The sequence below is a fragment of the Oryctolagus cuniculus genome, chromosome 17 (genome assembly GCF_964237555.1).
Source record: "Oryctolagus cuniculus chromosome 17, mOryCun1.1, whole genome shotgun sequence".
In the NCBI taxonomy this organism is placed as follows: domain Eukaryota; kingdom Metazoa; phylum Chordata; class Mammalia; order Lagomorpha; family Leporidae; genus Oryctolagus; species Oryctolagus cuniculus.
In genome coordinates, this window is record NC_091448.1 from 1,703,051 (window position 1) to 1,726,788 (window position 23,738).

The following is a 23,738-nucleotide window of genomic DNA, read 5'->3' on the forward strand; positions in this document are numbered from 1 at the left end:
CGTCCACACACACTGTGGGCAGAAACCACAAACGCTGACACACAGGAACTAGAAGGTCAAGGTGACTGAACACATGGATCTTCCCAGTAAGAGCGGTTTTACAAGAAGTCTGTAGGGGCCAGCACTGTGGCAAAGTGGGCTAAGCTTCCACCTGCAGCTTAGGCGCCAGTTCACGTCCCGGCTGATCCACTTCCATCCCAGCTCCCAGTTAATGGACTGCGACAGCAGTAGAAGATGGTCCAACTGCTCGGGCCCCTGTAACCACGTGGGAGACCTGGAAGAAGCTCCTGACTTCTGGTTTCAGATAGGCCCACCTCCTCCGCCATTGCGACCATTTTGGGGGTGAACCAGCAGATGGAGGACCTTTCTCTCTGTCTCTCCCTCTGTCTGTAACTCTGCATCTCAAATAAATAAATCTTTAAAAAAAAAAAAAAAGAAATTTGTAGACCATTGCCTCTCTTGTCTTTATGTATTATTCAATAAAAATTTCTCATTCCTTCCTTAATTTGCAAAATGGGCAGAAGAGAACTAGACTGGCTGATTTGCTATTCCAGGTCTATGGCTTCTGGAAGGGATCTAACCCCAGGAACATGGGGCTCCCGCAGTCTCCACAAACCTGCTGGGAGCCCCGCTGGTGGCCACAAGAAACGCCGATCCCAGCCGGGACTTGGCAGACGCGGTGGTCGCGCTGGGAGGCAGGGGGCCTCTTGGTACCTAAAGGGGGAAGGCTGGAGGCCCTGCTGAACAGCCAGCACTCCCCCACTCTGCGGGGAACACCATCGCCGCAGAACAGACTGCCGGCTCAAACGTCAACGGTGCTGCCTGGAGAAACCTGATCCTAATGAGGACACGGGATTCCAACCTAATACCGCCAAAGAAGCAAGGTGGAGAAAAACATGTATAATCCGGGGCTGGTACTGTGGAGTAGCAGGTAAAGCTGCCGCCCACAGTGCCGGTATCCCATATGGGCGCTGGTTCAAGTCCCGGATGCTCTTCTTCTGGTCTCGCTCTCTGCTACGGCCTGGGAAAGCACTGGAAGATGGTCCAAGTCCTTGGGCCCCTGCACCCGCACGGGAGACTGGAAGAAGCTCCTGGCTTCAGAATGCCACAGCTCCAGCTGTTGCGGTCTTTTGGGGAGTGAACCAGTGGATGGAGGATCTCTCTCTCTGCCTCTGCCTCTCTAACTCTGCCTTTCAAATATAGAAATAAATCTTTTTTATTTTTTATTAGAAAATCACAGTTACACAGAGAGAGGAGAGGCAGAAAGAGAGAGAGAGAGAGAGAGAGGTCTTCCATCCGTTGGTCCACTCCCCAATTGGCCACAACAACCGGAGCTGCGCCGATCCGAAGCCAGGAGCCAGGAGCTTTCTCCGGGTCTTCCCAAGCGGGTGCAGGGGGCCCAGGAACTTGGGCCATCTGCTGCTGCTTTCCCAGGCCGTAGCAGAGAGCTGGATTGGAAGTGGAGCAGCTGGGACTCAAACCAGTGCCCATATGGCACTGCAGGTGGTGGCTTTACCCGCCATGCCACGGTGCTGGCCCTTATAAATAACTCTTAAAAAAAAATAAAAATATGTATAATACAAGTGTACTTTAAAAATGCACATTCTCTTCATTCTATTTTTCCATGAACTGTTTTTATTTATTTGAAAGACAGAGTGACGGAGTGTGAGAGCAACAGAGAGAGAGAAAGCAACAGAAAGAGACAGTGAGATCTTCCATCCACTGGTTCACTGCCTAAATGCCCACACAGCCAAGGCTGGGTCAGGCCAAACAGGGCTCAGGAATGCCATCTGGGTCTTCCACATGGGCAGCAGGTGCCTAAGCCGTTATCTACTGCCTCTCAGGATACGCATGAGCAGCACGCGAGCATTAGGAGTGGAGGAGCCCGCACTCCAACTAGGCACTGGGATGCGAGTGCCCCACGTGGCGGCTGGCTTGCTGCCCCTTCATGAACTTTTCAAAGTAGCCTTGTATGTTTACATGCAGAGGAGCAAATGTGTGTCCATGAACACACATGGGAATGGGCACGCGTGCTTCTGTGTGCGGACGCTCAGCAAAATGCCGACCGTCCTACACGAGGAAGGAGGACACGGGGCAGAGCACGCACGAGTAATCGCTTCCAACGTTCCTGGCATTGCGTCTTTAACTTCAGATGCACAAGGATCCTACGTACCAGCAGCAGAATTAGTGCTGCTGAGAACATCCCTTGAGAGCAGAGAGACGGACACTGCGGCACGGCGGGGTTAGCCGTGTCTGCGCCCCAAGCACCTCGCTGCAGTTTTCCGAAAGACACTGGGGCGGTGTGCAGCTCAGGAAGAAGGAAACAGGTCACTGAGGCGGGTCCGCGCACACTCTGAAGAGCGAGGAGAACGCAGACACTGCACAAGCCCGAGGTTAGGTCAGAACCCCGAGCCACCATCACTAGGAGCCCGTGACAGACTTATCTGCCAATCACACACACGGACTGCATGTGAGCTCTGAGCACTCCTGGAACCCAGATTAAATTCTCTACGCACCACTTTCCACTGGAAGAAACCAGGACCCCAGCCCCACCCCAAGAGCCAGGCTGGTTCCAGGCCTTAGGCAGAAAATGCACAAGTGAGCACGGGGTGTCCGGACGCAATGGAGCCCACACCAGAAAAGACCAACAAGGAGCCGGCGCGGCGCTCACAGAGTGAGCACAGAGGCACACAGAGTGAGCAGCAGGGCTCTAACCCATGCACGCCCCCATCCTTGTCTCTGGGGAAAGCCCACTCGGCACTTGGAAGGTAGATGCGTACTGATCCTGATTCTGCTACAAGAACCGTACCTCAAACTCTCCAGATAACTGCGGAAGGACGTTTCTCTTTAAGGACACAGCCCAGCTAGCAAACACGGGGAATGACAGGACCACCCCACGCCATCAGCGAACACACACGTGTGGGAACGACAGACAGGACCACCCCACGCCATCAGCCAACACACACGTGTGGGAACAACATGAACACCGCCACGCCATCAGCTAACACACGTGTGGGAACGACAGACAGGACCACCCCCACACCATCACATGGGGAATGACAGGGTCACCACCACACCATCAGCTAATGCACATGGAGACCCTCAGGACCATTCCCATGCCATCACCTGACACACACGTGGGGAACTGGAACACTGCGGTGCCATCAGCTAACACACATGTGGGGGACATGATCACTAATATGCCATCAGCTAACACACATGTGGGGGACATGATCACTATCGTGCCATCAGCTAACACACACGTGGGGGACATGATCACTATCATGCCATCAGCTAACACACGTGTGGGGGACATGATCACTATCATGCCATCAGCTAACACACGTGTGGAGGACATGATCACCATCGTGCCATCAGCTAACACACATGTGGGGGACATGATCACTATCACGCCATCAGCTAACACACATGTGGAGGACATGATCACTATCGTGCCATCAGCTAACACACATGTGGGGAGGACATGATCACTATCACGCCATCAGCTAACACACACGTGGGGGACATGATCACTATCATGCCATCAGCTAACACACGTGTGGGGGACATGATCACTATCATGACATCAGCTAACACACATGTGGGGGACATGATCACTATCATGACATTAGCTAACACACGTGGGGAACAGGAACACCACGGTGCCCTCTGTGCAGCCTCTAATGATCAGAGTCAGGCTGGGATCCTCAATAGCCCAAACCCAGACAGCCCCACCCAGGAACGCCCGCTGGCCGCAACGTGGTCAGGCCTCTGGTCACATCTACAGGCACAGGAAATTCAGAGGCCAGAGCGGCTTCCCGCGGAGGGGCGGGGCAGTCCACACACCCAGTCTGACTTCTTCGGCCAGCAAACTGCAGGCAGAGACAGACAGAGGCACAGAGCAGGTGCGGTGGGGACAGACTCCCAGATCAGTTCTTTGGATTAGCAGAGCAATCAGTCACAATTCAGTCACCTCCGTGTCCTGATTTAAATAAAGGTGTCAGCGTGCCCGTGAGGCCTGCACCTGTTTACCAGTCAGGTTTATCTCTAGAGACACACAGAAATATTTATAGATGAGACGACATGGTGCTTGGAATTTGCTACAAAATAAGCCAGGGGAGTGACGGCAGCAGACAAGGAGTCTTCAAAAAGTTCGTGGAAATACTAACAGAAACCTGCGCGTGTGGGTCCCCAAACCTCCCAAGGAAAATGCGCTCGGCTCTCACGCTGCCGCCCGTGAAGCGGCGAAGCCCCTCACAGGGAAGGCTGGAAAGGAGCTGGTGACGGGAAGGGGCGAGCGCTGGAACTTCCCATGAGACATTTAAAACCAACAAAGCTAAGCCACAAAAACAAATAAAGAAGCACACAGCGTTCCAAAAAGTTTCCATGATTAAAAGAAACCCCTGTAGAATGCTCTTACATATAAAGTAAATGGCAAAATTGGCAGTTTGTTCATCTGACTCAAAGTTGCTGGCATGAAGCACTTCCCCGAGACACACACATTTCGAGAAGCTACCTGACAGGGAAAGAGCCCACCTGTGTGTTAGCAACGATGGACCCCCCCGTCCCCTGCAAGATGACCACACCTGGTGCCACGGGCAGGTCTCAAAACCCTCTCCAGCGTCACCGGTAACGGTACAAAGCGAATGAGCCCTGTCAAGCCGGACACCTGTCTCCAATCACACTTACTTCTGTTGTCACTGCACCACGCCCACCTCCCGTGACCCCGTATTTGGCAGTAAACCCCTCCTAACCGGGTAACCTGCAGCTACAAAGCGCTCCTGGCCACACCACCTCCTCTGATGGCATTGGTGGGGCCGAGCGCCCCGCAATGGCTTCGGGGAAGACAGGGCATGGGGCATGGGGGGTGGGGGGCGGAGGAGCTGACTCCCACTCCAGGCAGGAAGTCCTCCCCACAGGGGACCTCACAGCTTCTGTGAGTAAATAAATCATTCATCACACAGACTCGCGATGCAGAAGCACCTCCCCCAGGAGCGACCTAGCGGTGAGCCAGTTCCTCTGCTGACTCGCCTCCCCCGCGCTGGCCTCAGGAGGTGACCCCATCACCCCCAGAATGCTGCAGACACCTCCAAGCACAGGAAACCCTCTGATGGCAAACACTTGAAGTCCTGTGTCTGCTGCAGAATCTGACACTGATTAACTGCAATCAGTCAGAACAGCAAGTCCCTGCTGCTGCGCACAACAGGCCTCCACGGGGCCACCTCCTCGCCCCCCCCCCAGGTGCTTTTGAGTAAAGTAGAGAAAGGCCCCCCCCGGGTGGATGCCCTGCCCCCTAGGGCTAAGATGGGCAGCAGCCCTGAGCGGCTGAGAACCAGGGCCGACACCTGCCACAGCCCTGGAGACAGCGCTTCAGTAACAGGAGCAGCAAAACCGACCACAGAGGGAGGGGCGGGAGGAAGGCTGCGCCAGCCCCTCCTCCCGGCTCACACAGCACGAGAGGCTGAAAGCCCCCTGGGTATCAACCACGGGCCTCTGGAGCAGCCTCCTCTTCCTCTCTCCCTTGAAAACAACCGTTAGGATGTGATCATGCGAGGTACGGCAGCCATTCTGTCACAGGAGGGAGATTCATCCAGGACTGACCTCAGCCGTCACACACACCTTCCGTGTGGTGGTGCAGAAAGAAAAGGCAGCGTGACAGTGCAAGGCGGCAGCCAGCTCGTCAGCTGCACGATTCTGTGCTGTTGTGAGGACTGAGTTAACACACCAAACTCTCCGAACGGTCCCGGCACCCGGCCAACACAGCTCGGGCACCGAGAGTTTACGGACCTGATGTCGCAGGCACGAGGTCACCAGGGAGGAGAAGCCCCCAGCTGATCCGCTGCCTCCTCCCGGCCTCACGGCCTCCTCAGCTCTTCTCCTTGCTTTGCTGCCAGGCCCACCCCTCCGTACAGCGCCCCTGCCACCTGCGGTAGATGCCTCCGAAACACAGGCCAGCGGCCCCACTCTCCTGAGGGCCCCTCACGCTTGCAGCGGTTTCTCTTTTTTTTTTTTTTTAAGATTTATTTATTTATTTGAAAGAGTTATATATAGAGAGAAGGAAAAGCAGAGAGAGAGAGAGAGAGAGGTCTTCCATCCGCTGGTTCACGCCCCAGATGGCTGCAACAGCCGGAGCTGCACTGATCCGAAGCCAGGAGCCAGCAGCTTCTTCTTCCGGGCCTCCACGTGGCTGCAAGAACCCAAGCACTTGGCCATCTTCTGCTGCTTTCCCAGGCCACAGCAGAGAGCTGGATCGGAAGAGGAGCAGCCGGGACTCGAACCAGTGCCCGTAAGGGATTCTGGCGCCACAGGCAGCGGTACCCGCTACGCCACAGCGCCGGCCCCTCCCCGTCATTCTGTGCAGCTCCCAGCACCAACTCCAGAGGCAGCAGTGGCTGCAGAGGACGCCTCACTGACCGCTCTGTCTCAGCATTTCCTACGGCACCGAACACATCGACTCACGCGGACTAATGGCCGCTTCACGCAGAGCGTGAACGAGTGCCACCGGCTCTATGTCAGCATCATAAAGCATAACTTAAAACGTTCAGATACACAGTGTTTAGCGCCAAAGGCACAACAAAGAATGACAACACAGTCACCCTGGCAAAGCTCTGGGCGTGGGGCCGGAGAAGGAGCTGGCTGCCAGGTGTGCGTGGGTAGGGAAGCTTCGGAGGCGCCAGGCCACTGAGTCGGCCATGCCCTTGGAGACAAAGGCCTGGCACAGCCACCGCAATGAATGTGGCGGTGAACCGAAGACACAGGCACACCCCGTCATCCCATTAGAGCTCCCACGGCTCACTGTCCCTCTCACTTCACTGCACAGTTTAAAGCTTAAACCCGGAGACCTAAAACAGGTGGCAGCCAGAAATAACCAGCATACGCGGCATGGGCCCTTCTCACCTCCTTTCTTCTTGGCTCTGACTCTGTGGCTGTGCCATGGCACGGGGACAGGGCCGCTAAGTGCACACCACGGGAGAGTGCAGGGTGGGGAAGGGCAGAGACCAGCAAATCACTGCAATGAGACCCCAGCGTGCAACTCAGGAAACGAGACACACGGAGCACAGGGAGCAGCACGGGCAGCTACTTCTGCCAGCCATGAGCGACACAGCGGGCCCCGCCCACAGTGAGAATGACAATCTGAAGGACGGGGGCCGCTGGGAGGAGGGACCAGAGAAAGAACCAGGATGAAGATTAACAAAGGCCAAACACGAACCAGACTGTGGGGATCCGAAGCCTGGCAGAGGTCAGCCAGACGCTGCCTGCAAGGCTTGGCCAGCGCCTCACCTGCAGAAACAGAGCCTGCCGGTGAGGGGAGGGCAGCAGAGGGCTCAGGCGGCAGGACGCCCAGCACCGGCTGCTCTGACCTTACGGAAGACACAGACAAACGGATTCCACTCCTCGGTTACGGGAGAACAAACACAAGAGTTCTAAGTAGAATTGATAGATCCAATAAGCTGTGTGACTTTAACCCTCCCAGTCTCTGCTTTTAGGGCTTCCCATTAACATAAATCTCACTCGAGATTTAAAACAAATTACATTTAAGGGCACAAAGAGCTCAGGAATCACATGGCTAGGCTGGGGACCTAACCACTTATTCTCTCATAAATCTAATATTGTAACAGCCAAGCAAGCACCTCTTTCTATTTAGCAGAGTGCTTCCGACACGTGACCTCAGGAGTAGAGAATCTTCCTCCTTTGCACCCTTCGCAGGAGGACACTTTGCGGGATTGATCCTCTGCAGAGATCTGAATTAGGCAGACACCAGCGGCGCACGAGAGCACCGAGAAGGCACCGCCCCTCCTTCCTGTGCAGAGCCCTGGCTGTATTATAGGGTGTGACTGCGCTAGACACAGACAGGAAGTCGCAGGCTCCCACTCTGTGAACTGGGAATAATGGTTGCAACTACGATAGGGCTGCTGTGAGGATTAAATGAGCTGATCATGTCATGCAAGCTCCATCTGGGGACACAGGAGACACTCTGTAACCATGACTACATCTGTGCACGGGAGACACTCTGTAACCATGACCACATCTGTGCACAGGAGACACTCTGTAACCATGACTACATCTGTGACAGGAGACACTGTAACCATGACTACATCTGTGACAGGAGACACTCTGTAACCATGACCACATCTGTGACAGGAGACACTCTGTAACCATGACTACATCTGTGCACGGGAGACACTCTGTAACCATGACCACATCTGTGACAGGAGACACTGTAACCATGACTACATCTGTGACAGAAGACACTCTGTAACCATGACCACATCTGTGCACGGGAGACACTCTGTAACCATGACTATATCTGTGACAGGAGACACTCTGTGACCATGACCACATCTGTGACAGGAGACACTGTAACCATGACCACATCTGTGACAGGAGACACTCTGTAACCATGACTACATCTGTGACAGGAGACACTCTGTAACCATGAGCACATCTGTGACAGGAGACACTCTGTAACCATGACCACATCTGTGACAGGAGACACTGTAACCATGACCACATCTGTGACAGGAGACACTGTAACCATGACTACATCTGTGACAGGAGACACTCTGTGACCATGACCACATCTGTGCACGGGAGACACTCTGTAACCATGAGCACATCTGTGACAGGAGACACTGTAACCATGACTACATCTGTGACAGAAGACACTCTGTAACCATGACCACATCTGTGCACGGGAGACACTCTGTAACCATGACCACATCTGTGACAGGAGACACTGTAACCATGACTACATCTGTGCACGGGAGACACTCTGTAACCATGACTACATCTGTGCACAGGAGACACTGTAACCATGACCACATCTGTGACAGGAGACACTGTAACCATGACTACATCTGTGACAGGAGACACTCTGTGACCATGACCACATCTGTGACAGGAGACACTCTGTAACCATGACTACATCTGTGCACGGGAGACACTCTGTAACCATGACCACATCTGTGCACGGGAGACACTCTGTAACCATGACTACATCTGTGACAGGAGACACTGTAACCATGACTACATCTGTGACAGGAGACACTGTAACCATGACTACATCTGTGACAGCAGACACTCTGTCACCATGACCACATCTGTGCACGGGAGACACTCTGTAACCATGACTACATCTGTGCACGGGAGACACTCTGTAACCATGACCACATCTGTGCACGGGAGACACTCTGTAACCATGACTACATCTGTGACAGGAGACACTGTAACCATGACTACATCTGTGACAGCAGACACTCTGTCACCATGACCACATCTGTGACAGGAGACACTCTGTAACCATGACTATATCTGTGACAGGAGACACTCTGTAACCATGAGCACATCTGTGACAGGAGACACTCTGTAACCATGACCACATCTGTGACAGGAGACACACTGTAACCATGACTACATCTGTGACAGGAGACACTGTGACCATGACCACATCTGTGACAGGAGACACTCTGTGACCATGAACACATCTGTGACAGGAGACACTCTGTCACCATGACCACATCTGTGACAGCAGACACTCTGTCACCATGACCACATCTGTGACAGGAGACACTCTGTAACCATGACCACATCTGTGACAGGAGACACTGTAACCATGACTACATCTGTGACAGGAGACACTGTAACCATGACTACATCTGTGACAGCAGACACTCTGTAACCATGACCACATCTGTGACAGGAGACACTCTGTGACCATGACCACATCTGTGACAGGAGACACACTGTAACCATGACCACATCTGTGACAGGAGACACTCTGTAACCATGACTACATCTGTGACAGGAGGCACTCTGTAACTATGGCCACATTTGGTTCGTTTTATTTTTCAGAAGCAAAGAAACCACTTGGTCCAGTGCCCTAGCTTCAGGTAGATAAGATATTCTATATTATGCAGAAATATTTTTAAAATTATTATTAGTGTATTTGAGAGGCAGAGACCACACCGAGACAGAGGATGCCGCCATCACTGGTTCAAGTCTCATTACCTAGACCTCGGGGCTCGGCTAGGCTGGGGCTGGATTTGGAAGCTGGGAACCCAACCCGTGTGGGTGGCAGAGACTGCTCTGATGGGAAGCTGCTGGGAGTCAAGTGCTGGATCAGGGAATCAAACTCAGGCTCTCCAACGTGAGACTCGGGTGTCACAGCCGCGAGACCAAACGCCTGCTCGCTACAGCCAGCTCGAATCACAGAGACACTCATAAATAAACAGCACTGGAGGGTCGGGGGGATGGAGAGGCACGGGAGGTCTGGGTCCCCCCTGAGAAACCTCTGGCAGACGGCTGCCCAGATCATATCTTGACCTCCCTAGAAACCACCGTCACCATCCCCGGAGAGTCTGACAGTGAGGAGAGACGTGGCCCTTACTGGAAGCTCTGTATTCTGCTCTCAGAAGGGCTGCAGCTTTATCTTTTTAAAACAGATTTATTTGAAAGGCAGCACTACAGAGAGATCTTCCACCGGCTGGTTCAGTGCCCCGTATGGCCACAATGGCTAACTCCGGGCCAGGTCAAAGCCAGGAGCTCCATCAGGGTCTCCGAAGTGGGCGCCAGAGACCCAAATGCTTGGGCCATCTTCCAGTGCTTTCCCAGGTACATTACTGCTGGTAGCTAGACCGGAAGTGGAATAGCTAGGACCTGAACTGTGCTCGTATGGGACACCGGCATTACACGTGGCGGCTAGACCAGCTGAAGGAGCTCCACAGCCGGGGCAGTCCGGCACAAGGAGCTTATGAGCATACAAGTTACAGAAGCTAAAGTGATGCTACCAACAAACAGGCCAAAGGCGTGAACAGATCATTCATAGCGAAAGATAAGGAACCGGCTCTTAAATACACAAGAGGATTCACCTTCACTTACAGCAACAATAATGCAAATTACAACCACACTGGGAGGGCAGGCATTGGCACAGCAGTAACTCCCACATCCGCTCTCGGAGTCCCGGTCCAGGCCTTGCTCTGCTTCAGACACAGCTTCCTGCTAATACACACCCTGGAAGGCAGCACGGGATGGCTCGAACACTTGGGTCCCTGTTCCCACACGGGATACCAGCATTGAGTTCTGGGCTCCTGGCTTTGGCCAACCCCCGCCCAGACTGCTTTGCGCATTTGAGGAATGATTCAGGGATGGAAGATCTCAATCTCTCAATCTCAATGTCTGTCTCCCCCCTCCCCCATCACTCTTCCTTTCAAAAACATAAGAATAAATAAAACTTGGTAGAACCCTCACACTGCGTGGAGTGTGTATTTGGCCTGGCGGCTAAGACACCCGCAGCCCACACTAGAGTGCCTGGGTTTGACTGCTGGCTCCAGCTCCAGACCCCAGGTTCCTGCCAGTGTAGACCATGGAAAGTGGCAGGTAATGGCTCCGATTACTGAATTCCTGCCACCGACACCAGAAACCTGGACTCAGCTCCTAATCCCAGCTGCCCATGGTAGGCATTCGGGAAGTAAACCAGGGGCCGGCAGGCCTGTTTCTCTCAGTAAGCTTCAGGGTAGCCTTTCTCTTCACACTCATTGTTCAATCCTTTATATCATTCGAGAATCAAAATCTCTCGGTGTCCTCTGCGAGCAGCCGGGACCTGGGTGCCGCACTGCTTCGGGCTCGCTGCCGTGCCGCACTGGTTTCAGTCTGGAGCACGTCCTCACGCTCTGGCACGAGGCCCAGCGGCCCCACGTGCGAGGCCCAGCCTGTGGACATCTTCCCGGCCCTCCTGCTGGAGACGGGGCCAGGAGCCCGGGCCTGCCGCGGGGGCAGCCACCACGGTCCACTCGCACTGGCCTCGCTCTGCTGGCTCCACGCCTGGGCCACGGCACACAGCGCGAGGTTCTGGAGCCACCACCCGGCCCCTGCGGGAGAGCAGGCACTGCACCAGGGACGCGCAGCTGCTCACGGCTGAGGCGCGCAGGGCCCAGCTCCGGCCCACGCTCTTTGGTGGTGTTCCTGATGTCGGCAACTCCAGTTCTCAGTGGCTTCTTTTTTTCTGCGTACGCAAAATACCGACGGGCTCCACAGTGCGAAGTGCAAACTATGCGGTTACAGAGCTCCGCGTCCATGTGCCCTGCGTGTTGTCTTTAAAGTCACGGAGATGCGTGCTTCTCTTCGTTCTTGCTGGTCTTTTTCACTTACAAGGCAGCGCTCCTCGTACTCTGCTTTTCCCAGGACAGTGCGACCTGGGACTCAGCCGTGTCAGGCACTGGGCCTTGCCCCCTGGAGAGCAGTCTGGTGTCTGCTACGCGTTAAAATGGCTTCTAACCTTTTGCAGTCACAAACGAATGCATCTTGTTCAGGCGGTTTCTGTTGTAAATGGTGTGCCTTCAAGACAGAGCTATAGTATCAGCAGGTTAAGAACCACACACGTCCGCGGTCAAGACACAGCTTGGAACACGCACATTCCAGAGTGCCCAGGGTCGAGCCCAGCTTCACCCGCTCCAGCCACCTGTTAATGCAGTCACTCAGGGCCGCAGGTGACGGGGCAGGAGGGCTCCCTGCCGCCTTCGTGGGCAGCCCGCACTGAACCCCGGGCTCCTGGCTGCGGCCCGGCCCAGCCCCAGCTACTGCAGGTATCAGCGAATAGACCAGCAGACGGAAGCTCTGCCCCTTCTCTCCCTCTCGACCTTTCAAATAAGGTGAATTCATCAATTTTAAACACACAGAGGCATTTTTCTCAACCGTCGTCATATACCGGCACACGTAAGACTGCGTCCACCACGCACTGCCTGCAGCACAGACGAGCCCTCGGAGTGCCTCCTCGGGCTCTGCACCGCGTGCTGGTGCACGCAGTCCACGGCGTGAGAGAGGCCACCGCGGCTGGGTCTCCTGCTGCTGTCCCCTTGCTTGGAGAAGCAAGGGGCAGAGAGAGCACAGCTGAAGAAGCAGGCCATCAGGGCTCTGCAGGGCCCTCGGCTTCCTGACCTCACCCAGGCCCCCGTCAGTCCCAGCCCAGCCCTGAGCCGTCCTGGAGCACAGAGGGGTGTGAGAAATCTGTTTTCCATATGAAAAACGAACAAATGAATGAACGGTGTGCAAAGAGTAACCATTCTTCTTCAAGCAAGAATCTACACTTTCCCACAGTGTCCAGGCAACCCTCCGGGCAGAGTGAGCTGTCCAGGGTGCAGAGCCTGCGTGGGAGGGGCTGCAGGGAGCAGGGCTATGTCAGTACCCGGAAGACAGGTGAGGACGGCGAACCCACTGACAGGCCGGGGTCAAACAGAGGGAGATGGATTTAGGAGGGGAAGCCACGGGACTTAAGAGTGGGGGGAATGTGGGAGACACTGGGGCCACTCCCACACTGCTAGGGAGATGGCGAGGGCACGGACAGGGAGTACCAGAGCAGGCGCAGATTCGGAAGACCCAACAAAGGAAGTTTGTTCTGGACAACAAATTTCTCAACTCCTAAATTGAAAACCATGTCCCTGCAGTTAACAGCTCAGCTGTGCCAACACACGTGGTGAAGCCAGCTGGGCCGTCCTAACGGAGCTCGCCCGGCAACACCTTCCAGCGGTCAGCCGCCCGCCACAGTGCCAGGTCCGAGGGTGACGCGCCCCGAGGACCTGCCGAAGGCGGAAGGAAGTGAATTACGGTTCAAACTGAGAACACAGAGGGATCCAAAATCCTGCTTTCCTCGCACAGGTCACCAAATAACCAGTGGCTTTTATCAGTGGATCCAGAGGCTGGAGCAGAGGGCAGACTTCGAGCTGCGCTCTCCAGAAAGGCAGGCGGGTCGACCACGGGCGCGCTGGTCCTGGGGCTACCGCAGCCAGTGCCAACCAACCTGGGGCTCACAGCAGCAGAAGCTGATTCTCTAACAAAGTGCAGGCTACAGATCCAAAATCAGTATATTTAAGGACCACACGCCCTCTGGGGGCTCTGAGAGAAAACTCGTACCTCTCTTTTGGTGGCTGCTGGCCACCGCAGTGTCCGTGGCTTGTGGCCACGTCCCTCGCAGCGACACCTCCACGCTCACGTCACACTCAGAGCTCCTCTGCTGCCTGCTCACATGGAGACCCGTGACCACCAGGCAATCCAGGGTAAGCTCTTCCTCCCAGAACCCTGGCCACGTCTGGTCCTCGGCCACTTGAGGGACTCTCGGGTTCTGGGCACCGACGTTGAGCCATCTCTGTGCCTACTGCCCGGTTCTCGGTGACTGACGGGCTCCCCCCAGCAGACACGGCACTCTCAGTCCCTGACACTACGTAGGCAAACGCCCTCTCCCTCCCTCGTTGTTCAGAGTCCAAGACCATAATCACCTTTTTCCCTGCATAATCTACGTAACCAACAGTCAACAAAACGAGTTCAAACTCACACAGGTAGCCACACACATCTGTGTGCTGGTCTCCAGAACTGGAATGCCACACACACACACACAATCCACTCACAGCACGCGTGCTGCTGGCCTTCGCCCCGGGGACCAGCGGCTCTCTGATGGTGCCTAAGCAGAGACGACCCGCCGCACCCCGCTGCCTTGGGAAAACACTGGCGCTGAGAACGTGAATGTGAAAAGCACACGCCCTGGCGGGGAGGCGCGAAACGCCAGGAGCCGGCGCCTGAGCAGCGTGGAGCCTCGGGCCCAGACGACACAGCACTGCAGGCACAGTTGGGGCAGCTCTGAGACACGTGCCTGTCCTAAGGAGCCACTGATCTGAATCGGAAAATAAAAGGAATTACTCACCTCTTACTGAGTGACACTAACAGGTGCCCGCGGAACACGTGGCAGGTGCTAGAATAGAGGGCACCTCCAAGCCACCCCTGCGTCACCGCTGACCAGCCACCGGCCCACGTGGCTCTGAAACTGAGCGGCGCCAGTCCTCTCTCCTGTCCTTCCTACGGCGCCACAGTGATGCGGAAATCATGGCAGAAAAAGAATGCCAGGCGGACACAGGGAAAGCCGCTTCCAGTCCACTGGGGGGGTTTACAGGAGGGCGGAACCGGCGAAGGGCAGGGGCTGACGGGATCTCAGCACGTGTGCGCAACACAGGACTCCGCGCATGGACGAGTGGCTCAGCGAGACCACACGCACAGGGGAACCGCACTTCTCGTACGTCAGTAATTAATCCCCTTGGATACAGCATACAGCATGGAACTGTTATTCACCGATCAATCTAACAATTTATCCAAAAAAGTGGGAACTAAGGCCCTGTGTTTTGTAGGCACTGTCCTGCTTCAACCGAAATCCACCTGGGAGTCACAGCGTGGCACATCCTTCTACAGACCTCACTGTCAGTCAGCTGAGGCCAAGCCACGTCCGACAAGCACCGTGCTAGGCCAGGCAGGGGAGGTGCTCACCCACGGCCTGCTGGGCCTCCCACCTGGAGTACTGTGCGAGGGCCGCCTTAGGAAGTCACGGGGCACTGCCACGATCCCGACTCAAAAGAGAGGAGCCGCCCCTCCCCCCGGGTGCGGAGTGGGAGCTGGGACCGGAACCCCCTGGTGTTTCTGGTCATTCGCCAAGGGCACAATCAGCAGCCTCCCAGGGACCCAAAACCTGTTCTGAACCAGGCAGAGGTCCAGGAGTCACGCTCAGCACCCGTGAAGGGCAGGCCGTGCAAGCGGCCGGCGTGAGGAGGGGGCGCTGCCGAGCTCCACCCAACACGGCCGCGCACTCACACGTGAGGAGGGGGCGCTGCCGAGCTCCACCTGACACGGCCGCGCGCGCACGCGCGCACGCACACACACACACACACACACACACACACACACGCGTGAGGAGGGGGCGCTGCCGAGCTCCGCCTGCCGCAGCCGCGCAGGCTCCAGACCCAGGCCCGTCCATTCCTGGTGCTTCCAAGGATTCATGACTCACTTCTCCACGGTCTGCCTTTTCCACCACAATGAAAGGAGGCTCAGAAATTAAGAGAAATGAAGAGAAAAAATCCTTAATTCTGAGTGCATTCGAGGTGGGTCTAGAAAAGGTCTACTAAAAAGAGAAGAAAAACTCACAATGAAACCATGAACCACCACCCCGAGGCCTGTTCCCTGAGGCGGGGAGTACAGAGTGGGCAGCGCGGGGCCGGAGCCTGCCCTCGGGGAGAGTGAGCGCCTGCTCCTGCCCGTGGGCGGTCCACAGGATGTCCAACCGCCGCGCGGCACAGTAAGGGCAGCGTGCACGACCAGCAAACGCAGAGGCGCGTCCGTGACCTGCGAGAGGAACGGCCCGCGCCGGACTCAGCAACAAGCCACCCGCCTGGCAGCGGGGCGCGGGGCTGCAGTGGCAGGGAAAGCGTCTCCGCAGGCTCCGGCCCACGAGGGGGAGGAGTCAGGAGGCCAGCGCCACCCCGGATCGCCGGCGATCCAAATCCATGGCTCTGGGATCCCAGCCATTAACCCAAAATAGCGTGTGTCTGGACCACGTTATCTGTAGGGAACGCATGTGTCTGGTGTGTGCATGGCTGGAGCGTGTGTGTCTGCAGCGTGTGTATGTTGAGTGTGTGTCTGGGGCATGCGTGTCTGCAGCGTGTGTGTCTGCAGTGTGTGTTGACTGTGTGTATGCCGCTTGTGTGTGTCTGGGGCATGTGTGTCTGCAGCGTGTGCATGCCGCTTGTGTGTGTCTGGGACATGCGTGTCTGCAGCATGTGTGTCTGCAGTGTGTGTTGACTGTGTGTGTGTATGCCGCTTGTGTGTCTGGGGCATGTGTGTCTGCAGTGTGTGTATGTTGAGTGTGTGTCTGAGGCATGCGTGTCTGCAGCGTGTGTGTCTGCAGTGTGTGTTGACTGTGTGTGTGTATGCCGCTTGTGTGTCTGGGGCATGTGTGTCTGCAGTGTGTGTATGTTGAGTGTGTATCTAGAACATGTGTGTCTGCAGCGTGTGTGTCTGCAGTGTGTGTCCTCTGGAGCATGTGTGTGTCTGCAGTGTGTGTCTTCTCTCTGGGGCGTGTGTGCATGTTGCCTATGTGTGTGCTGCTTGTGTGTGGAGCGTGGTGTGTGCTGCCTGTGTGTGTCTGGGGCATGTGTGTCTGCAGTGTGTGTCCTCTGTCTGGAGCGTGTGTGCAGTGTGTGTATGTTGAGTGTGTGTGTCTGGGGCATGTGTGTCTGCAGCGTGTGCGTCTGCAGTGTATGTTGACTGTGTGTGTATATGCCACTTGTGTGTGTCTGGGGAATGCGTGTCTGCAGTGTGTGTATGTTGAGTGTGTATCTAGAACGTGTGTCTGCAGCGTGTGTGTCTGCAGTGTGTGTCCTCTGTCTGGAGCGTGTGTGTGTCTGCACTGTGTGTCTTCTTTCTGGAGCGTGTGTGCATGTTGCCTGTGTGTGTGCTGCTTGTGTGTGGAGCGTGGTGTGTGCTGCCTGTGTGTGTCTGGGGCATGCGTGTCTCGAGGCAGAAGACAGCAATGAGAATCCAGCACGTGCCAGGCACTATATAGGACACGGCAGACATAACTCCTACTTCTTTTTCTTCCTTGTTTATTGACCTGAGAGGAAGAGTCAGGGTGAGACACAGTTCCCATCTTGTGTGTGGAGCGTGGTGTGTGCTGCCTGTGTGTGTCTGGGGCATGCGTGTCTCGAGGCAGAAGACAGCAATGAGAATCCAGCACGTGCCAGGCACTGTATAGGACACGGCAGACGTAACTCCTACTTCTTTTTCTTCCTTGTTTATTGACCTGAGAGGAAGAGTCAGGGTGAGACACAGTTCCTGCAAAGCCAGGGCTGGGCAGGGCTGAAGCCAGGAGCCTACAGCGCCATCCAGGTCTCCCGTGGCGGTGGCAGGAACCTGGTCACTAGAGCCAAGCGCTGCCTCCAAGCGTCTACACTGGCAGGAAGCTGGAGCCAGGAGCCAGAGTCCCCTACCCCTGCTTCTTTGTTTCTTTCTTCTTATTATGAAATAATTTTAGATACTCGGAAACACTGTGAAACTAGCACAAAATTCCTACCTTTTGCCCAGGTCCCTAACAGCAGCAACAACAGAACAATCATCAAAACCAGGACACCTTCAGCGGCACTGAACGGTCAACACCTCTGCAGACCTCATGGAATCCCACCCCCACCAGCAGGCTGGCACTTCCTGCCTGAATCCACACAGGACCGGCCACGGTGTCCAGACGTCCAGCCTCCCAGCCTCCTCCGCTCTGGGCTGCGGTCGGCTCCTGTCTGGGCTCCCCTCAACTGTCAGATGACAACTTCGGACGGGAGGTCTCAGAACTGCTGCGTCTCCTTGGAGTCCGCACCAAAGGGCAGCGTATCTCGCTCCTGCTGAGGATAATTCTGATGACTTCAGGGGGAGCTGGCCAGGTTTCTAACTGAACAAGGCACTATTTATCCCGTTACAATTAACAAGCAGCTTCAGGGAAGAAAATTCAAACTATCTGACTGTCACGTTTCTCAACATCCTTTCCCAACATCTCTCCCAAGATTGATCCCAGCGTCTGTCGGAGTCTCCCGCCGAGGCTGACGGCGCCTGCGTCCTGCAGTACTTCGGAGGAGTGTCTTCAGGGCCCGCTGCCAGGCCGAGCGGTGAACGCGTGACTGCACAGCCGGGTCCTCAGCTTCCCTGCGGAAGGCGGTGCCACCCCACAGCCTCGCCAGCAGAGTGTGCGGCACCTGGTCAGTGAAGACGGCCGTCCCATGCCACGTCACGTCTGCAGTTCTTGTTAGGAGCAGCCACATTTCTCTACTCTAAGTACCATCTCCATAGCTTTCGTGCGAGTGTAAGTTGTCCATTCGTATCTTCTTCCTTTTACCACTTCTTGACCTGGCACTGGCCCTGTGCTGTGGCATACACAGCATCTCCTCCCACTCTGCAGCCAGCAGGCCTTGGCGGGACAGGTTCACCTGGATTCTCCTGGCGTCTGTGCCAGATCTCACAGTTCACTCAGCATCCTCATCCATGTCTGGCTTGTTCTATAAGGCACGAGGAGTGGATCTAATTTCAGCTTCTTCCAAATGGCCGCCCAGCTTCTCAGCACCATCTACCTGGAAGCCCCGTCTTTCGGGCTGATGTGGTGCTGTAGCAGGTTAAGCCACAGCCTGCAACTCCAGCATCCCTTATGGGAGCAGCTGGGGTGCCCGCTGCACCAACTCTGATCCAGCTCCCTGCTACTGCATCTGGGAAAGCAACGGAAGATGGGCCACGTCCTTGGGCCCAGCACCTGCGTGGAAGACCCAGAAGAAGCTCCTGGCTCCTGGCCTCGGCCTGGCCCTGCACTGGCTTTCGTGCCATTTGGGGAGTGAACTGGTGGATGGAAGCGCTCTCTCGCGCGCGCTCTCTCTCTAGTCTCACCTTTCAAATAAATAAATAAATAAATAAATAAATCTTTTCAAAACTTTATTGAAAGTCCATCTTTGCCTCCGCTGAGGCCATGTTAATGACGTGCTAACGTCCCTTAAGTACTCTGGCCTATTTTCTAGGATGTTAACTCTCTCTTGGCGAGCCGGCCCCAGGCTGTTTGGAGGACGGGAGCTGCACCGTATTTCGCCGACTGGCAGGCTGGCCACTCCTGAGGTTTGTGTTTTTCCGGTGCTTCCCGGCTTGCGTGCCTGCACGTCTTTCCCACGCTGGATCTCCACTGGGCTGCGAGACGCCCTAAGCTTCATGGAAACAGAAGCATTTACGGAGCCCAGGCCACCACGCTCAGCAGTGGGCGGCTGTCCACCGATTCAACTTCTGTGGTTTTCAGAAGTGTTTTCCTAAGCTTAACCCAGATAATTTTGCACGTTCTTAACTAAGGTTCCATTGAGGCGCAAAAGCGGCAGACAGCACGCCTCTGTAAGTGGACGGGTGTGGCTCTGTCCCAGCCAGCCCACCTGGCACAGGAGGCCAGGCCCTGCCTGGGCTGTGTGCGCCCCAGGATTCTGGTTCTTGTATTACCCCTTTCCCCTTCTGGTTCTCCTTCCTCTCATGACCGACACACCAAGGGCCCTCTCCTTGCTTCTGGTCGCTTCCTCTCCGACCTGCACCCAGCCCTGAGGCCCCTGCGTGGGACCCGCACTCGGCTCTGCTGCACACCGGCTTCACCCATTTCAAGCCCACACTGGGCTGAGTGTTTCAGGCCCTGGCTCTCACCAGCACCAGGCCCTGCAGAGCCCCCTCATCTCGTCGCCAGTGCAGCCCTCGGTCGACTCCCACGAGGCTGGCAGCGGGTTAGGGACTCTGTGCCAACGGTGTGGGTTTCCTCTTCTCACTTCTTTCCGGGTTCAGGCACGTGAGGCCTTACGCTGAGAGCGTGGCGTCTGTGAAATTCACTTTTCCCCGTCTGGTTCTGTACTGCACTGGAGGGGATGCTGGGAAGCAGGACACCAGGACGCCACCACCTCGCCGACTGCCTGGGACTGATGAACCACAGGACGCCACCACAGGACACCGCATCTAACAGAATAATACGTCCACGGCAGAAAGAGCACTCCACGGGAGAGCAAAGGGAGGCACCTTTCCTAGCGTTTATTCTGCCATCATTCTTCTCTGAGGTGGTCAGGATTATGGATTCAGGCACAGCTTCCCAAGAAAATACATCAAAGATGAGACTGCGGCACGCATACAGTTCCAGGGGCAGAGCAAAGAAACCCCCCACAGAAGTTGGGGGAGAGGTCGCGCGCGCGGCAGCGCTGGAAGTCGGCTGGGGTGGAGAGCGGGCCCAGATCAAAAGTGACTTTCAACCCACTTGAAGGGTCTGGACTTTGTTCCGTGGCCAGCGAGAAGCCACTGAGATGCGTTAGGAAGGCCAAACCCTCTGAAAGGAAATCTGCGGTCCCCAGAGCGAGCCTGGGAGCCCGGTCCGCGCGCCACCAGGCTGCTGCAGGTCACCCCCCCACGCCCTGCTAGCTGCGCAGAAAAGGCACGGCAGCTTCAGAAGCACAGGGCTTCTAGGTGCCCAAGAGCACAGCGCAAAGGCAGACGTCAAAGTGGCGGAAAGAGGTGCACTTACTGCAAGGAGACAAAACGCTTGTTTTCTATCAACACAAGCTCCCATCGCAGTAAACCACCACAAGAAGGCATCCCGGTGCAGCACCCGGCTCCCTGCTGAACAGTCAGCAGCTGCCTGACCGCCAGGGTGGAGGCCAAGTCTGTCTGCGCATTCGGGTTTTCAACAGCTGCCTGAACCTGACTATCAAAACCAGACCACCGCCCCAGGAGCCGGGAAGTCTGCCCCATGCTCTGCCCCAACAGGCAACAAGACCTGCACCTCCTGGGGCCTCTGTTCTTCTCAGGACACCGAAGTGGCCCAGGCGGGACCCACAGTTCCAACGGCCACAGGCAGGATGAAGAGTGATGCCCGTCCATATGGCTGCTCTGCATTTGGCCTGCGTGACAGAGTTCCCACTGCTCCCCGCTGCTCTTCCCAATCCCGACCTGCTCCCCCAGGGAAGTGCAGAGCACGGAGCAGAAACCTGTGCACGGCACCACGGCCAGACCCCAGTCTCTGAGCCGTGAGGCCGGCTGCGGGCAGTGACACGCCCAGGTCCTCCCTGTGGAACCAGGAGAGCTGCTGGTCATCTTCCAGTGACTCCTCCTACACAGTGCCTCACTCTCCTAGGCCAGCGTCAAGTTTAACCAGAGTCCACTCCCATGCACCTGTCCTCACAGAGCAGCAGCAGGACACAGGCCTTGCACGGAAACAAGGACCGCTGACTAACCACTCCCAGAGTCGACCTCAGTTCTGGGTGAACCTGATTTAAGAATCACCACTTGCTCTCATCATTGTGAGTCTCAGAATCATGAACACGCCTGTGATGACAAATCTGAAACCAACCAAGCGTGTCAGGGGCACTGGGAAATTAAAGGAAAAAGGCAGGGACGCCCCTCATTACTCCCAAAAACCAGCAGAGTATCCAGTCCTGAAGTGGACAGAGGGTAAGGAGACTGTCCACCCGCGGCGCCCCAGGGCGGGGATGGCGTCCACCTGCCCCTCCTCTGAGAAGGCAGGGTCCTGCGGGGCTGCAGACCCTCCCCACACCCTCGGGCCAGGAGACCTGGCATTTTAGGAAGACGGGAGGGGTGAGTAGAAACACAAATATTCCTGTAGGCAAACCTATGAACGAGCACACGAGGTGAACTTCTGGAAGAGTCTACAAATAGCCTCATGTCATCCAAGCCTGGTTTTCTGGCAAGTAAGTTTTGGCTCCAAATTATAAAATCTGAAGTCCTGAAAACTTCAAATTTCAGACTTGCTCTTTGTTTATAACCGAAACACGACTTTATTTTTTAACAACTCTTTCTGAATCCAGGGGAAAATCTAAGCGCACATCGGTGGAGACAAGTGATGGTCGCTACATGGGAAGGACATGAATGCAAACACAGCAGTGAGGGCGAGCGCTTCACCACGGCCCCCGAATGCCGGCAACCGCCGTCTCCAGTGAGGGCAAGCGCTTCACCACGGCCCCCGAATGCCGGCAACCACCCTCGGAGATGGGCTCCACCACCATTCTCACTTCACAGCGCCATCGAGCCCAGGCAGGAAGCCCCACAGCTGCAGAGCGGCGGTCAGCCTGGCCCAGGCTCATGGTCGGCACACTGCACTCGGCCCGGTATGCAGGTGAGCGCAGCCACAGGTGCCAGGTGCTCCGCCCAGGGCCCCGCATGACCACCGCTCTGAGGAAGCTGGGATCTGTGCACCTATCTAGGAGCCTCCAGGAGCCCCTAACAACCTCTTTCCATAGCAAGTAAAGTCGAGACTCAAGGTAACCCCCAAGTCGCAGACAAACGCAAGTTGACCACAGACAGTAAATCACGTGACGCCACAGAGTGCATGAAGCCAAGGTCCCCTCAGCAGCACCGCCAGGACTTTCAAAGGTGCTGGGCTTCGCACGCAGCAGCAGACGAAGGCATCCCTGAGTCGCCACATCTCCCGCACTGCTTAGAGCCGCCTGGCTGCCCCCAACTACAGCCCCGGGGATTGGGTCCAACTCAAAGCGCCGCTGGTCCCCACCGCTCTACCTCAGTCTCTCCCAGTCCCGGTGGCGCTGGCCCACCCCTCAGGAGGCTGCGCGTCCGGACCCAGCTCAGAAGGAGCGGCACACTCAAGAGCCTGTGCCCGCAGGCTGGTGCCGGCTCCGGCTGGCTTCCCCACAGCCACTCCTGGGCCATGGAATCCCAGGGCCCTGGCATTCCCAGCCTCCCAGCTGAAGGGTTAACTGCGCCGCCTTTTCTGCTGATTTGGTTTTATTTATGAAGACAGAGAACAGACTCCAGGTGTCCCACAGACACGACTCTAGGAACGCAACGATACCCTCCTCCCTCCCGAGTCCTCCTCTGTCTTGGCTTTTTTGTGCTCACTCACTGTGAACTGACTTCACACTCACAGGCTCACTGTCCCTCTAAACAGACAGGGCTACAGACCGTAATCAACTCCCACGATGTCCGTTTCGCTCAGATACACGGAGAGATGTTTTTTCTGTTCTCTATATTAGCTACCACAGATCAGAGAAAACACATATTTTTCTTTCTGGGTCTGGCTTCTTTCACTAGGCATAATCATCTCCAGTTGCAACTTTCAAGAAATATCGCTGGGGGCAAGCATTTGGAGTAGAGGTTATGACATGGCTTGGGACATGTGAGTCCGTGTGCCAGCTCTGCTCACAATTCCAGCACCTGCTGGCGAATGCAGCCAGGCCCCTGCTGCCCACAGAGAGACCAGACCGAGTTCCCAGTTCCTGACTCTGGCCTGGCCCAACCCCAGCTATTACAGGCATATGGGAAGTGACTCAGCAATGGAGAGCTAACTCCACACACACACACACACACACTCTCTCTCTCTGCCTTTCAAATAAATTAAACAAAATTTCTAATGTTAGCCATTG

At 55.8% G+C, this 23,738-nt stretch overlaps 1 protein-coding gene across 3 annotated transcripts in view; it reads right to left on the bottom strand.

Annotated features, from left to right (window-relative positions):
- Window positions 1-23,738, bottom strand: part of RPTOR (regulatory associated protein of MTOR complex 1) — a 342,816-nt gene that overhangs the window by 206,446 nt on the left and 112,632 nt on the right. Inside the window, exon 1 of one of the 3 annotated variants that reach the window (XM_070060174.1) lies at window positions 7,282-7,349. The exons of the other annotated variants lie outside the window; for them this stretch is intronic. The gene's annotated coding sequence lies outside the window, so the exon portion shown is untranslated. Of the gene's footprint in view, window positions 1-7,281; window positions 7,350-23,738 lie in introns of those variants that run through there. 3 annotated transcript variants of the gene reach the window in all.